The sequence below is a fragment of the Fukomys damarensis genome, unplaced genomic scaffold, assembly GCF_012274545.1.
Source record: "Fukomys damarensis isolate Sample0158 unplaced genomic scaffold, DMR_v1.0_HiC HiC_scaffold_16, whole genome shotgun sequence".
Lineage (NCBI taxonomy): Eukaryota > Metazoa > Chordata > Mammalia > Rodentia > Bathyergidae > Fukomys > Fukomys damarensis.
In genome coordinates, this window is record NW_022900928.1 from 129684083 (window position 1) to 129696862 (window position 12780).

The following is a 12780-nucleotide window of genomic DNA, read 5'->3' on the forward strand; positions in this document are numbered from 1 at the left end:
ATGGGGCCATTTCTAGGAAATAGAGGAAAAAATAGTTTTAATGAGAGCGAGATTTTCCATATACTGAAAGCCTCTGCTACATTTATGCTCTGTGAAGATTTTCTGCCTTGTATCTTGCTTTTTATGCTTAAACTCTTAACACTTTAAAACACTCCATAATGAGGCTTGGATATTTGACCCTTCCAGGGGATCATTTCCTGGAAGCTCATAGCCATTTTGTACCATTTAAAAACTTAGTTTGTATCGGTCAGTGTTCTCATAGCTTGTTTTAAAGCAACCCAAATCCGATCCTTTAGATCTGGATTATAGGAAAACTCTACTGCCAGAGTAAGAGAGGAAAAAGAGAGGTATTTGGAGAGCGCTTTGAAGAACAAAACTTCCTGCACCTGGTGAGATTCGGCTGCCTTCCTTGTTCCCATAGGCATGCAAGGCTGCATTCTGCACACCAGCACTGCCCGATTTAAATTTTCTGGACAGGAAGTAGAAAACAACTTCGGAAGCCAGGCCGTCTCTGTCCTACATGCAAACCCTCTTGGATGCGTAGTCGGAGCCTTATGGTGAACCCACTCGACAAAATGTGGGCTTTGCCCTGGCTCCTCCTCATGCCTGCACCTCTGTGTCCACTTCCTCACCTGCTTCTGGCCTTCTCTACATGGTGTCTTCGTGCGGAAGCCTCCTTGGCTATTCTCAGGCCATTACTGTACTCAGCACTTGCAGTCTTCTTACCTTGTTCTGTTGTTCTTTTCTTTTTCTCCATAGCAGTTCATTTCAGTGCTATTTACTTTCTGTCTCCTCCCCGACTAGAATGTGCATGGGTAGGAATCTTTGTCCTCAATGGATACCGAATACTAGAGAAGTAGATTCCCACTAACTCTCTGTTGGATGAAGGAATTCTGGCCTCCTTTCTCTTGACCTCTGATACTTTCTTCATGTGGTGGTCCATGGATTCATACTACTTGGATTTGTTCTTGACATAAAAGAAGTGAAATTCATGAAAAGGGCTACAGCTATTCCCAGTTATAAACCATGTAGAAAAGAAGGGGATGGGCATATTTCCTGGGGGAAGTAATGTTTGAAGAACTTCATGCTATAAGAGAGTCATTTAACTTTTTAGTGGCTACAAGGGCTAAATTATAATTTTTCAGGCTTACAGTGCAGTTGAGCCGGTGATAGTGCTTCCTAATAGTTAGAGCTACCAAATATTGAATGTGTGCCTGTGAACTCCTCTCCCATATGCCTGCTGCCCCATCTATTCAAGATGTGGATTGCTCGGACTCAGTGGCTTTGGTTTGGTGCATTTGGGGATAAGTTTAGGACTGGAGCAATCTTCAAACTCGTGACCATTCTAAGATTGTGGTCTCTGAGCTGATAGTAGGGATTTAATGTCAGGCGAAGAAGCAAGGTGAAAAGAGAATTTAAAATATTTGTAAGAAGAAAGGAAAATAAGAAAATAATACATCAAAAAGAAAAAAAAAAACCAAAAGATAGAAAGGGTAAGCCAGAAAATGATGATACATTTTTTTTCAGGGCATGGTGAAGAGCAGATTAGAAGAAACTGTGACTTCTCTGAGTATGCTTTAACTTTTAAGCCATTTGAGTTTTAAATATTCAGTAAAACTAAAAAGAAATAAAATTACCAAAATTGAAATAAACAGATGGACCAATGTTTGTCAAAAGTATCTGCACATAAAGAATTAATTCATGTTACTTTGAGCCCTCTAAATACCCGTAGGATGAAACGTTCTAAGGATGAAATCCTAAAGAAATCTTACATTGCAGAAGCCCATTGTTACTGGTGTAATTTATTGGCGTTGTAATTCTGAAACTGTTTTGGATATTGAGGCCCGAGGGAGCCATAGTTGACCCTGGGAGAAGAAGGTATGAATACGAAATTAGAAGATGGGGGCAGCCCAGCCCATGGTGCTAGATTTAGAGCTGTCCGTATGAACTCATGTCTTTTAAACCATTTGTTGGGTTGACCCACAAGAAAGTGTCAGTTTTTAGGCCAAGGTAGTCAAATATCAGCAATTTCTTTTAATTAAAACCCATATTTTCTAACTCTCCTCTTTGCAAGGACCTAGAAGATTTGACACCCCAGGAGTAATGAATATTTAGGTCCAGTACCCCATCTTGATTTCTTTTTCTTTGGGTACCGGGGATCAAACTCAGGTCCTTGTGCTTGCGAGGCAGGTGGCAGAACCACTGAGCCAAATCCCCGGCCTTCCATCTTGATTTCTAAGTGCCATTCTTGACGAAGAGGAAAGTGGCTCCTTAGGAAAGTAGATTGTTAGATGTCGGGTGGGGATTATACCAGGTGAGCTGTGCCAGAAGGCACTGGAGGGCTCAAAGATACACAGGGACATACCGCAGGAGTCCAGAGGCATCCAGAAGGCTCCCACCAGCTGAATTTGGGATAGTTTACATATAAAATATAGTGGTTGATAGCACATGCCTGTAATCCCAGTTACTCAAGAGGCTGAGGTAGGAGCATCTCAAACTGTAAGTTTGAGGCCAGCTGGGCAACGTAGTGAGACCCTGTCTCAAAATAAAATAAATATAAATAAAATAAAAATTTAAAAGGGCATTGTAACTTGGTGATAGGGCACTTGCCTAGCATGTGTGAGACTCTGGATTCAACCCCCAGCATGGCAAAAAAAAAAAAAAAAGTGGCAATGAATTATAAGACATTGAATAAAAAAAAAAATCAGTGACCTGTGACTCTAATAATACAAGGGTATAACAAAAAACAAGTTGGGGACAGACAGGGCAGGAAAAAGCTTTTTTTTTTTTTTTGAGACAAGGATCTCACTTGGTAATTTGGTAATTCAGGCCAGCCTGAGCTATGAATTTGCTATGTGGGCCAAACTTTCAAGTCCTCCTGTCTGAGCCTCCTGAATGCTGGGATTACAGGGGTAGACCACCATCCCTGACTGGGATTCCTCATATGAGAAATCTATTAAAGAGCCAAGGAGGCACAGTGGCCCGCTTGGCGGAAAGGGAACAAAAGGAGAAAGAGAGAGGAAACAGGAAGGGGCTTGGTTATACATCGGGTGACTTGGTTATATATCGGCTGGGTGGGGATTGCGTAGGCTGCATGGGCAGCCACTCGGGCCACTCTTGGACATTTATTTTTCTATGCAGACAAGCCTTGTTCACGCGCCGGTCTCATGACTGGTGACGCGTGAGGTAGGAAGTGGAAACTAAGGTGAAGAAGGAGGTTATTCATCAGAATGGCGGTAGCCGTTCCAAGGCACTTATCTTACATTCTTCCCTTTTTTGTTTGTTACGGCCTTGGGAAGAGGGGCGAAGAATCTCTCTTCTGTAGCTACTTATCGCTGAAAAGGGGCAGGTGTGGGGTGATGAGAAGCTGAGGGAGGGATTTTATTCTATCATCTCTTACCCTTGTGGGGGCGACAGAGCTGTTGGAGGGCCGCTTGTTCAGGAGCTTCGAGGAGGACAGTGACAGTGAGATCATGGAGTGGTGGGGGCTGATCTAGGCATGTATAGTAATACAAAAAATAATAGTACTGCCAAGGAGTTAAATGCATAATTTCTTCCTCGTAATCGGGGAGCATGTGTAACTGGGAAGGTGGCTGGGTGGCATAACAGATGGACCAAAAATCTAGTGTGAAAGTTGGATAGGAACCAGGCATGATTTGAATTTCCCAGGTGCCAGTTAGGGACCACAAACTTTTTTTATGGGAACTGCAGTATCTTGGAAGCAGAACTAAATTATCTTGTCTCTGCCATGTTGAATTTGAGGAGGAGCTCATATATTCAGCACAGTAGGGGTAATTCTGTGGCTTAAAGGATAGGCAACAGATTAAATCTCTTTGTGTTGGGGATAAATATTGTTGGAAGAGAGACACAAAAAAAACTATTGATCTAGCCTTGTAGTCTGGGATGGTCCTAATCTGGTATTTCTATCAGCGGTTGTGGGGAAGAGGGTATGAGCCAGCAGAGGAGGAGAAATGTGTATAGAGTTAGCTCTGGGGAGTTGAAATCGTGGAAGGTTCCCTGGTAAAAATGGTCTGTAATCCACTCTATCACTCCAACTGGAGACTCTTCTAAGGGGTAAAGCCAGTGAAGATCTTGTTGTAGCTGGTAGTGAAGAGCTGGAACCACAGTCTGATCCACGACATATCTTAAGGGAAAGATGAGTGAACGTGTTCCTGTAAAATAAGCTGGTTGACAGTTTGATAAGAAATTTTTTGAATCTGATTTTGAAGGAATCAGAGTAAGCAGGGGCAACTGTACAAAATATCAATAGGCATGAGATAGATACTAAGATTGTAACAAAGAGTTGTTTTAACCAATGTATGTCTGGCAGCCATTGGGCCAGCCAGCTAAATATGTCTCTGCCTATGTCTCCATCATGTACCTTTTGTGATAACTCTTATAGCCTTTTTATTTTTTCTTGAATTCCCGAACTGTTATCTGTCAGATTAAAACAGCACATATTTTTTACTTTTTGTACCCTTGATGGTGCAGCAGAAGTAGATAGTCTATTGCCGCTCTATTATCTGAAATGGCCTGGCATTGTTCTCGTAGCTCTTGGTTAATCAGTGCTAGGGCAGATGAGGTCACATTCAGGGCTTTTACTACTTTGCACGCTAGTTTTCATAACGCCTTTCTTGCATGAATTCCTGTAGCAGGTGGGGCAAGTACTGATGCTCTTATAGATGTTACTTCGGCATCTGTCAATAGGCCCACATCACCGTCACATCCAGGGCTAGTATATTATGACCAGTGTCTAGTTCTCTTTTGTCTTAACAGATCTGTTCGATGTGGCAGAACTGTGGCCAGACGACTCAGGCAGCAACGAGTCTCAGACAGATAGGCAGGAATGTGATTGAAGGTTATTCTTCCTTCACAGGTATAAAACCAACCCGATGGCAGAGGAATGTGACCATCATTGTGTAGAATTTCTTGTTCTTTGTAACAGGTCATATTTTCTAATAAAAAGCTCTTTTTTGTTGTTGTTTGTTGAGACAGTCTTGCTATGTACTTCAGGCTGGCCTTGAACTTCCTGGCTGGCCACAACTCACAGTGACCATTTGCCTCAGCTCCACAGGTGTTAGGACTGTAGGCATATACAAAGGAAGGCAGCAAATAAGTGCAGAAGATATACAGGATTTTAAAAGCACCAGTTTACAATTTATAGACTTATGATTGATTCAGGCAGAAATCATCAGTGGTTGCTGAAATCACTGGTTGAAAGATTTTTTTTTTTTTGTACCGGGGATCGAACTCAGGACCTTGCACTTGCCAGGCAGGCGTGGTGCCGCTGAGCTACATCCTCAGCCCTGAAAGGTTGTTTCTAAGGACTGACTATTCACATGTTCTCAAAGTCTCACTCCATAGATGACTGCTGTGTAGAGGATAATGGGGGGCTTTCAGGTAGACCGATCTGGAGGGTAGCCCGACAGTGTGCCTTCTGATGGGGTGTGTGTGCCTCGCCAGGAAGCAGGCAGGCAAAAGGCTCACCTAAATCCAGTCAAGCCGCTCAGCTGAACTTCCAGAGGAGGTTGATTTGACCACATTAGGTTTATCTCTGTCCTTTCTTTTCTTCCTGACCTTCCACAAGGAAGTACTCCAGTAAACCAGAACGTGGGACCATCTGCAAGACAGCTGGCGGCCACTTCCAAAGCAGCTATGCTCTGTCAAGAGACGGGTGGATGCTAACAGATTAGCAGATTGTAACTACCAAATGCCATGTGCGGACTGACTCCATCCTGATTTGATCCTGGATCAGGAGGAAGGTGCAATGTTGAAGGGACTCAGCAGGACAGCTGGAGACATTTTAGGAACAAATGTCCACCCTGGGTGATGTGAATTCTGAACCCCCTTGGCTGTGGGAACCAGATTCTGGTGCTGCAGAAGAGGGCGTGCTGAAATCTGGAGGGATAAAGTCTCCTGATCTCTCTTTCTCATCAGTGGTTCTGATAGGAAAAGAAGGAAGGGGGCGGGCTGGAGGGAGGAAAAGGGTAGAGCAAATGCAGCAGTGTCGGCCTCTAGTGAATCTTGACAAAGGGGGGTATATATCTGTTTACTAGCCTTCCGACTTCCCTGAAAGCTAGACATTTTTCATAATGGAAATCTAGGGGCAGCAAGTGAACTTGAGCATACTCACTGTGTTTAATCCCAGCTCCCGGCTTTCACAGGACCAGGCCGGTTTTGGCCTTGGCCTTGGCTCCTGCACAGAGCAGTAGAAGGTGGATGTAACCAGAGATCATTGCCATTGGCCCTGTTTGAGTCTCATACTGCCACTGTCCATTAGAATGTAAAAGATGGGCTGGGGATTTAGCCAAGTGGCACCTCACCTGCCTGGCAGGCATGAGGTCCTGAAATCCATCCCTGTTACCCAAAAAAGTAAAAGAACCTGATGTCCCCATGTCCCCATGTACTTGGTCTTGAACTTTTCCAGAACTGGAGGTGGCCCAGCTGGGGACCCATCGTTAAACGCCCCAGACCAGGTGAAAGGGCTGTCCAGGCCCGTGTCAGTTCTTCTGCCTACTGTGTAGAGTCTCACATGTCACCTTGTCACAGGATGGAGGGCAGGAGCATGGGCTGGGAGCAAATGGACCAAGGTAGCTTTCTGGTCTTAGTAGGCCTTGGCTTTTTTCTCTTCTGAAAAATCTGCTTTATGTTAGACTCCTTAGTGTCTGTGTATCACCAAAAGAGGGTGGTGGGTGGGTGTGTTTTTGGGGGATTATGATACCAACAGCTGCCTTCGGGGCGATGGAGGGAGACAGAGCTAGTGTGAGTGCAGAATCCGCTTGTGAAGTCAGCATCTGACCCCCTGACTGCCCCAGCACCTGGCCAGGCTCTTGGAGGCAGTGCCATAGACGAGTTCTTCAACTCTCCGGCTGTTCTTCCTGCTCTGGTTTACATGGTTTGCTTCTTTCTATGCAGACCATGATACCATCTAATGTAAGAAAGTGTTAGAGTAAAAATTTTACTCTTTATCCTCTTACAGTTATTTCTTAGATTTTTTTTCCACCGTTGACCACCATTGACCCAGATCCTGTCCACTGGAATTGCTTGCAGCAAGGAGACAAACCCAGAGTCACGGACAGAGGAGGCCTCTATAAATTTTGTTAATCTGGAAGTGGTCCCCAGACCACAGTTTGTGAAACACCATTTTATGAGAAAAGAAGATGGGATGAAGACAGAAAAGGACACCCTTGGAAACAATAACACTGTGGTATGACCACAGGACCAGACGCCAGGAGTCATGAGTTCTAATCCTAAATGGATTTCCCAAGGCACAGCAGTAGAGCTGAATGGAAAAGCGCAGGAGGAAGCCCTTGGCCATTCTTCCATTCATCTCCCCAGCAGCCCTCCACTGCATGTGCGCCTTCTTTGCTCTGCTAGCGCAAAGATGGGCTTGTGTCAGAGCCACCACGAGTGACCGGCAGCACACAGGGACAGTGGCTTGTGCCGCTGGAGAGGGGTGGGTCACGAGCATGAGCAGGCCAAGCGGGAAGAGGCAGCTTCCATCTGTGAGCCGCGAGGGGTTCCTGGGAGAAGGCGGCACTGCAGCCAGGCATTTAAGAACCAACTAGCTGGGTCTTTGACCTTGGAGATTGGTGGAGAGACCTCTGTCCAGGCACAGCACCGTGTCGGAAACCGGAGGTGATGGAGAAAATTTGGGCACCCAGGCAGGGCACATTCTGAGAGTGTGGTCTCACCAGCAGAGCTCACAGAGGCTTTGAACTCCTGAGCTCATTTCTGTTTTGCTCAGTTTTGAGTCGATGAAGGCTTTGACCCTTCATGTGCTCTGCGACGGTCAGGCTGGGGAGAACAGTCCTTGTGTGGGGCCGAAATCCAGATAGTAAGTTGGGACAGAGCTGTGACCAATGCTGCTCGGGAGCCTGGGCAGCTGCTTCCAGCTCGCAAGAGGTGAGGATGTGGGCGCCTGCAGGAGGCAGAGGATGCAGGCTCAGGGGAACCGTGTGAGCGACCCAGGGACTGAAATTCTTTCCATGCTTCTGTTACTTTCTAGGGCTGTGGGCCAAGTGTAAGGGATTTTAAGAGGCTCTTTGTTATCCTTCATGTGTCCTTTGCCTGGACCAGTGGCTTCGCATAAAGCACATGATCTGAAAAGTCTGCTGTTGCTTTAAAAAGTTCTGCTAAGCCCTTCAGCCGTGTGCCGTCAGAGCCTGGGTTACATAGTGCTGCTCTGGATGGGAATTCTGCAGGTTCACAGACTGGGGTGTCATCCGCTCCCTCTCCCACCTGGCACTTTGTTTTCTGTGGGTCAGAGTTAGCTTCTTTCTCACCATTGTTGTGAAAGACTTCACATATTTGGTCTTACGGGTTCTTAGAGCTGGCAGGTGAGGCTGCGCCATGCAGGTTGTGAGTCCAGAGCCTTCCAGAAAAGAGCCAGCGACATCCCAAGTGCCTTAACAGCATGCAGTAGCCAGCTGGTGCCACCTGGGCCCCAAGTACTGAGGCCAGCAGGGCCCAGCCTCTGCCGGGACCAGGAGGAGCCCTCCTGCTCCACATGGCCATGAGGACAGCAGATTAAACTGCTGGCTCTCAGCACTGATGACTGGCATTCATTTCCTCAATTATCCCAGCTTCCTCTGGTGTGAGAGCAAGTTTGGAGCCCTCTGGCTCTCACTGTCTGTCGACTCTTAGAGTGGGGCCATACTGGCTTTCTGTTCCAGCAGCCCTTCAACACTTGATTCTGAAAAATTGTAACTCCTCAGTGTACATATGTATTTGTTTATAGCCTACATTTTTTCCAAAAATGACTTCAGACAGCTAATTAAGTAGTAAATACAATGCAGTGATTTTTCTTAAAGTCAGGAAACGGAGCAAAAGGCATCTTTGAGTGGGAAAATTAGGTATAACCAGAACAAAATTTAGTTCACAAAATTCAAACAACAAGTAAAGTGTTCTAGAGGCAAGGTACAAAAATGCTGTCTTCTGAGTTTCCTAGCAGCCAAGGCAAAAAGAGCAATTTAATCAGGGACAAGGCTATTTGTTTGCACTGTGCAACTCCCCTCATCAGTGCGCTTAGAAGAGCACCACAGGGTCACATGAGCTCTTGCTGTCATCTGTTTCCTGCAGCAATAGCACAGCCATTCAGTGGTTTCTTGCAGTGTCCCCTTGGGGTCAACCTGCTGGCAAAGCCCCTTGTAGGCCAAGGGTCCTGCTGGAGGCCGTGCGGGGTGTTCCAGGGCAGGCCCTGCCCCAGGAGCCTCACTGTGGGGAGAGGCTCTGCCACAGCAACTGTTGGTTCCAGCTGGTGTGGAAAGGCTGTGAGAAGTCCTACAGTGATGGAGCCAGCCCAGCATTTGCTGCATTTATGTGACCAATAAGACCTTAAAAAAAAATTAAAGCACTGAGCACATTAGGAAACACTGATCTAATATGGTCAGCAAACTTTCTGTTGTGAGCCACATAAACTTTTTCTCTGCAGCTGAGGGTTGGCCCAGAGCTCTGATTGTACTTAGTACTTGCTCTTCTGCTGAGCTGTCTCCTGGCCCCTGCCCGGGACACGTTTTAGGCACAGTGTCTCTGTCACAGCTAGTCACTCTGTCATCGTATCAGAAAGGTGCGGCCGGGTCCCAGGCGAGCTTTCCTTATGGCTAGTGAAATGTGGATTTCATGCAATTTTGTCTGTTGTGAAATAGTTTTCTTTTTAATAATTTTCTTTCAACCATTAAGCAAATGCAAAAGCTGACATTAGGTTGCAGGCCATTCAGACTCACATGGCCGTGTATGAGCTAGAGTTTGCCGACCCTGTTCAAGAATCCGTCTTCACAGCAAGCTAGGCTTCCTGCATGCTACACGTTAAGAGTTCAGACTGTGAGGCTCGCATGCTTCTGGTTGAAGAGCAGGTAACAGAAAGAGAAGAGTAGAGAATTTCTGGCCTTGGAGTTTCCTCAGAAAACAACTGCAGGTCCTTCAAGGAAGCTGGACTACCTTGCACGTGGCTGGGTTGTCACAGGCTGGAGATACCTCGTGGGCATCATTCATTCATTTCTTCGCGTCATTTACTCACTGTATCCATAGAAATGAGAGTCGCAGGGATCCGGGAGGCTCCTAGTTAACCCTCCACAGAAACCAGGAAACCGACTTCCATCCCACCAGGCTAAAAGTGTTCCCTTTGATTTTGACTCAGAGAAGCATTCTCCAGCTTTTTATGATGTCAGTGTGCTAAAAGGAGGACCCTGACTTTCCTGCCACCCCATCTGACATCGGGTTCAGCTCCCAAGGAGTCTGTCGAGTACTCAGGGACATAAACTGTCTGTCCAGGTTGCGGGGGTGCCGGAAGGAGCGAGGAGCACACAGGTCCTTCTTTACCATGTGAATCAAGTTCAAGGTTTCCACCAACTTGGAATCCGCTGCTGTGGATTTCATCTCCCAGGGTTTCCCGCTTCATCTCTGCGAAATGTGGCCTGGGAGTCTGCTTCCCAGGGCCTTGGTGTTTCACTCTTCCTCCAGCATTCTTGCTTCTATCCTTTTATATGGTGGAGCAGGGATTACTGCTGGGTGCCCTGATATTTCAGCCTTTGCATTCGCCACTTTGTGTGTGACTCTCCTCGAGATACTTAGTTTGCCAGACATGGTGGCGCAGCACCTTGGTAACCGCAGCACTTGGGAGGCTGATGCAGGAAGATTGCCGTGAGTTTGAGTTCAGCCTGAGCTACATGTGACCCTGTCTCAAAAAAACCCAAAGCAAAGGAATATTTAGTCTGCACACAGTCCCCTGAGGACCCACCTCCCCCAGGCTGCTCTCTAAGGCATTTGTTTCTCTGCCTGTATGGCGCCCACTTTTCGCAGCTTCTTTACTTACTGGTAGGTGCCTTATGGTACCACAATTATAAAGCTGTCAAGCAGGAGGAGTCTAAACAAATGTTGTAAGAGGCTGAGCACCCTGGCCACAGCATATCTATTGGATGGGCAATTGTTTTTTGATTAGGGAGGATTCTGTACAATGTTAACTTTTTCCATTTACAAAAGGAATGCTCAACCAAAGTGAAAAAAAGATTTTTAAATATGAAAAAGCATAAAGGAAAAACTCCATAATTATAGTGCCCATGATTCAACCCTGTGGATATTTAACACAGTTTTTACTTTCCTCAATTCAAAGTTCACATTTTAAAGTTATTTCCCCTCGGGTTTTTTTCTTTTCTTTTTATTGAGTTTATTGGTACAACCTAGGTATACAAATACAGTTACATTCATCATTGGGATTCTGTACCTTTACATAATAGGTCTTGATTCTCATTTTTCCCCTTGTCCCTGCCCTCCCTTCACCCCCTCCTCCCCTCCCCATTTACAAACACTTTATTTCTATTTTTTCAATTTCTCATATTTTTTTCCTCTCCCTTACTACCTTTCCCCCACCCTTCCCACTCTCCCTACACCTTTAGCCCTTTACCTCCTATTTCACATTATTAATTATCTCATTAGGATCTGGTGTACTATTACAGTGTTTCACACCAGAGAAACTATTCGGTATTTCAGTTAAAGAAATCTCTGTATGAACATTAAAAATAGGGAATCCTAAAATAAAACTAAAAAGGAAAGTAAAAGAGAAAAGGCAATGATGTAAGATTAAAATACTCCTTAATTCTGGAGATGAAAATGGTCCCTGAATGTATTTAAATTGCTTCTTGCTCTTGTAGTCTTATCTTATTCCTTTTTGTTCATTATTTAGAGAACACTTTTTTAGTTTCTGTAATCAAACCCATGTCCACTCTTTAATGGACAGTGAAGTTGGCCTTTGTCTGGTGTGCGGAGGTTCCTGTGTCTTGGGGCCCGTGTAGATCTTGGGAGCTACAGTTCTTTCCCCTGCACAGGGCCCCACTGTGTCACTGCAGTTTCGTCCTTTCGAGAATGTCATCCATGGAGTCACATGGGACGTGCGTGTTCATGAGTGGCGCCTTTCACTCAGCCTAGTGCCTGTGAGACACGCCCAGGCTGTGGTGTGTAAGCAGTGTGTCCCTTTGCACTGTTGTGGGACTGTACCACAGTTTGGTTATACACTCGCCATTTAAAATTCCTTTAAAAAGGCGGGCATGGTGGTGCACTCCTGTAATTCCAGCACTCAGGACGCTGAGGCAGGAGAATCACCCGGAGTTTGAGACCAGCCTGGGCTACATAGTGAATTCCAGGTCAGTCTCAACTACATAGTGAGACCCTGTCTCAAAAAAACCAAAATAAATAAATAAAATTCCTTTTAAAAAAAACAAAACTTTGACATTTCTAGAATCCTAAGGTACATTACTTTTTTTTCTTTTTTTTTTTTTTGGTACTGAGGATTGAACCCAGGGCCTTTGCACTGAGCTACATCCCCAGCCCATTTATTATTTTTTATTTTGAGGCAGGGTTTCACTAAGTCACTGAATTGCCCAGGCTGGGATTGAACTTGTAACCCACCTGCCTCAGCCTCCCCAAGAGCTGGGGTCGCAAGTGTGCACCGCCTCACCCAGCAAGCACTGTGTGTTTTTAGCTTTTCCAGAAGAGCCCTGTGGATGTGGTTGTGCGCTTTATAATGAATGCTGTCCTGGTCAGGGTTGGTGGTGGTGCGGGTGTCAGTGGAGCTGAGCAGGCCCAGGAGGGGCTGGGGAGTGAGGGCGGGGCACAGCTGGGCTTCCTTAGAAAAGGCCCAGGAGCGAGGCAGCTCAGGGACTTGGGGAGTTCTGAGCAGCCTGGCACGCCCAGGAGAGAAGCCAGGAGAAGCATTTGCGAACAAGCCTGACTGGTCAACACCCGGATTGATGCGGAGGGGGCGGGAGGGGGCGGGGAGCCCTGCTG

General features: G+C 46.0%; 1 protein-coding gene across 1 annotated transcript in view; it reads left to right on the forward strand.

Annotated features, from left to right (window-relative positions):
* Dis3l2 (DIS3 like 3'-5' exoribonuclease 2) overlaps window positions 1-12780 on the forward strand; it is a 289941-nt gene that overhangs the window by 162268 nt on the left and 114893 nt on the right. The gene's annotated exons all lie outside the window — the stretch shown is intronic.